Source organism: Salmo salar, chromosome 22 (assembly GCF_965601325.2).
Source record: "Salmo salar chromosome 22, fSalSal1, whole genome shotgun sequence".
NCBI lineage: Eukaryota > Metazoa > Chordata > Actinopteri > Salmoniformes > Salmonidae > Salmo > Salmo salar.
The window spans coordinates 49,476,440-49,481,175 of NC_138312.1; positions in this window are offsets into that span (position 1 = coordinate 49,476,440).

The window sequence follows — 4,736 nt, forward strand, 5'->3', positions numbered from 1 at the left end:
GGAGGATTCAGGAGGGAGGAGAAGGTGGCAAAGAGCTTCCTAGGGTTAGAGGCAGATGCTTGGAATTTAGAGTGGTAGAAAGTGGCTTTAGCAGCAGAGACAGAAGAGGAAAATGTAGAGAGGAGGGAGTGAAAGGATGCCAGGTCCGCAGGGAGGCGAGTTTTCCTCCATTTCCGCTCGGCTGCCCGGAGCCCTGTTCTGTGAGCTCGCAATGAGTCGTCGAGCCACGGAGCAGGAAGGGAGGACCGAGCCGGCCTGGAGGATAGTGGACATACAGAGTCAAAGGATGCAGAAAGGGAGGAGAGGAGGGTTGAGGAGGCAGAATCAGGAGATAGGTTGGAGAAGGTTTGAGCAGAGGGAAGAGATGATAGGATGGAAGAGGAGAGAGTAGCGGGGGAGAGAGAGCGAAGGTTAGGACGGCGCAATACCATCCGAGTAGGGGCAGAGTGAGAAGTGTTGGATGAGAGCGAGAGGGAAAAGGATACAAGGTAGTGGTCGGAGACTTGGAGGGGAGTTGCAATGAGATTAGTGGAAGAACAGCATCTAGTAAAGATGAGGTCAAGCGTATTGCCTGCCTTGTGAGTAGGGGGGGAAGGTGAGAGGGTGAGGTCAAAAGAGGAGAGGAGTGGAAAGAAGGAGGCAGAGAGGAATGAGTCAAAGGTAGACGTGGGGAGGTTAAAGTCACCCAGAACTGTGAGAGGTGAGCCATCCTCAGGAAAGGAACTTATCAAGGCGTCAAGCTCATTGATGAACTCTCCAAGGGAACCTGGAGGGCGATAAATGATAAGGATGTTAAGCTTGAAAGGGCTGGTAACTGTGACAGCATGGAATTCAAAGGAGGCGATAGACAGATGGGACTGTAAACTCTCCTTCCAGACTCACATTAAGCATCTCCAATCCAAAATTAAATCTAGAAGCGGCTTCCTATTTCGCAACAAAGCCTCCTTAACTCATGCTGCCAAACATACCCTCGTAAAACTGACTATCCTACCGATCCTTGACTTTGGCAATGTAATTTACAAAATAGCCTCCAACACTCAGCAAACTGGATGGAGTCTATCACAGTGCCATCCGTTTTGTCACCAAAGCCCCATATACTACCCACCACTGCAACCTGTATGCTCTCGTTGGCTGTCCCTCATTACATTTTCGTCGCGGCTCCAGGTCATCTATAAGTCTATGCTAGGTAAAGTCCCGCCTTATCTCAGCTCACTGGTCACCATAGCAACACCCACCCATAGCACGTGCTCCAGCAGGTATATTTCACTGGTCATCCCCAAAGCCAACACTTCCTTTGACCACCTTTCCTTTCAGTTCTCTACTGCCAATGACTGGAATGAATTGCAAAAATCACTGGAGCTGGAGTCTTATATCTCCCTCTCTAACTTTAAGCATCAGCTGTCAGAGCAGCTTATCGATCACTGTACCTGTACATAGCCCATCTGTAAATAGCACACCTAACTACCTCATCCTCATATTGTTACTTATCCTCTTGCTCTTTTGCACCCCAGTATCTCTACTTGCACATCTATCACTCCAGTGTTAATGCTAAATTGCAATTATTTCACCTCTATGGCCTATTTATTGCCTTACCTCCCTACTCTTCTACATTTGCACACACTGCACATATATTTTTCTATTGTGTTATTGACTGTACATTTGTTTATGTGTAACTCTGTGTTGTTTTTGTCGCACTGCTTTGCTTTATCTTAACCAGGTCGCAATTGTAAATGAGAACTTGTTCTCAACTGGCCTACCTGGTTAAATAAAGGTGAAATGAAATAAAAAATATCTATATCTAATATCAATCAATTACGGTATCAAAGGCTTTAATAATTCACTAGAATTTAGCTTACCGAACACAAATCGCCAGGTGTTTATCTGGGTTAATGGAGTCCCGGTCTCCAGGCTTTCAACTGGGCTAATGGACTCCCGGTAGTTGTAATCCATCCAGGCGATCCTGGCTCCAACCATCTGGTGCAGGTGATCGAACTCACTTCGGTCCAGACGAAAGTAACTTCGAAATTCCTCTCAAAAGTTGAAGCTCTTGAATGAGACGGTGGAACGCCCCTGCATGCTTTCGGGACTTCAACCATCTCTGGACCCACACAGACCTGCACTTTCGGCGGGGCTGGTCCCAGCCCAACAGCGCGATCAGAAGTTAGTCTCTTTCTCAAAGTTAGTCTCATTGTTGAAAGAGACTACTCTTTACTATCTTGACTATTTATTATTAAATTTCGCTCCAAAACTATGCATTTTGGGGGAAAATTATAGGCTCTCACAATAAAATTGTAGATGTCATCAAATAAATGAATAAAATATGTAAAGAAATGATGCAATCAAACTGTTTTTATCATGTAATCCCACATTTTTCTACTGCATATGTGTGCAACAAAAATTAAACATTCACATTTTTCTACATTCTGTCAAGTCTATGCATACAATTTGAACACACTGCAACTGCCTCTGCAACGCAATGCTGCTAGGCAAACGCAGCGTTCCATTGGAAAATAATGTACTGGTGTACCAAAACGCAATACACAGTCGGTGTGTTCGAAGCTCATTTTACCTTAATTGGTGGGGGTGGGTGATGATGATATGTGATTTACTAGTGAACATTTGAAGACATAAATCATTAATTAAAACAATAATGAAAAGCGAGTATGTGGTCTAATTTACTGTTTAAAGCTCATTATATGGTTTGGACACTGGGAGTGGGAACGTGATGTACACTTGCTTTCCAGCAGACGGTGCTATGAGCCGAAACATTGGGTCCGAGTTATGCTTTCTTATTGCAATGGATTATATCAGCCTTATATCAAATAAGTAATGTAGCCTAAAAAAGTACAGACCCAGAGAATTTAAGTTTATGGTCTAATACTTTTTTAAATCCTTATACTGAGTAACACATACATGTGTAAACAGATGTAGTATATAGAACGATGCAAATACATATTTATGTATTTCTTTGTGCTCTCCCCCTCAAGCATATTGCATGTGGCTATCAAGTATTTTCTCTTGCTATCCAGAATCCTTGTGACGTCCCTACCCTCCATTGAAGTTGACATTTAAAAAGGTTAAGGTTAGTTAAGGGTTAAGGTTAGGGTTTAGGGTAGGGACGTCCCAATGATACTGCATTGCATTAACAATTTTGGTCTAGTGTTAGGGTTTAACCAACTATTTGTTTGCATAACCAATATAATACAACTATTTAAACCTATATAATAAAATTAGTTGTGGTGCATAGTTTATGAATACTGATGCTAAACATAAGAGGTTTATATTGTATTAGCATAGATTGAGCAACATATAGTGGACATGACTAACTGGAGGGTTGCTGGCTAGTAGGAGTGTAGGCTGAGTAGACTCGTGACACACACACACAATGCCTGGTTGTGGGGCCGCTCAAGGACAGGTGTACGGGAGGGGCTGGTAGAATGGAAGATGGCTGTAGCACAAAAGCACAAACTGTCCTAACTGTAGCATAAAAACAGGCACTGTCCTTGGGTGTCTGACTCTCGGGTATACACATGAAGATAAGCTAGAAGACAACTATGCTTGGCAACAAAGATGCGTCTAGAGGCTGGGACCAGCCTGCACGCCAACGATAGGATGAGTAAGTTTAAACCACGCTCATCCTCCCTCTGACAGGCCAGCAGTGAGCAGGAACTATCTCTGGCAGAGTATTTAATGAAACGCAAAGGATGTGTCACTCAGTTCTCTGTCTGCCCTGCGAGGTGTTACAGTGAGCCCGTATTTCCGAACATTGCATTTATCACTATTTACTTAGCTTAATAAACAGCTGTGAAACGGTACTAGCGACCAGAGTTTCTCTTTGTTCTGACACCAGATACGAATTTACGCGACCCGACACTAGTAAAGCCAGAAAGGTTTCCAATAAAAGGGAAAGCAGCAAAGTCCAAATTGGCTATATCATAAAACTGTATCAAATCTAAAATAATATTTTTGGTCTTCATTTTAGGTTAGGGTTAGGCATAAGGTTAGCAGTGTGGTTAGGTCATACATTATTATATTGATTGAGGCTTCACTTCTCTGGTAAGGTTTAAAATCAGATTTTAAGAAGATACATTGTAGAAGTAGGCGGTTTTGTCTAGAAGGGATACAGTTTTGTCAAAATTGACTTTACGTAGCGGGTTAGGAGAATTAGGTTAGGGTTAGCTAAATTGCCCTCCAAAAACCTATCTTTGACGATAAAAACTGCATTACATCTAGACATGACCAAAATACCGGGGTTTAGGACCCTCAGAAAGCCACCGAATGTAATGTTTTAGCTGTCTAAAGATATTGCCTGATGGTCCTCCAACAATTTTATGAATTCGTATTAATATTACATCCATTATCGATATCAATTTCACTGCTTCGTCAGTTTCATGTTATAATGTGGTTGGATCACATATAAATACATTTCTTCAGAATAAGGTTTGAAGCAAGTGTTAGTATTTATTTAGGAAAGTAAACAGACATCCCACTGATCTTTACGCATGCAGAAGCACACAGGGTTTTCACTAGTTACCACAGCCACAAAGTCAAAATTGCCTATATCTTAAAAATTCATGACAACCATTCTTTGTTTATTTTTTTTTGTCTTCATTTAAGGTTAGCAGTGTTGGTAAGTTTAGGTTTAAACTCGGGTTTTATTTTAAGAAAAATATTAGCAGAAATAGGCGTGGTTTAGACATTCGTGGCTGCAGGCAGACCCTAAAATTTACGCAAGA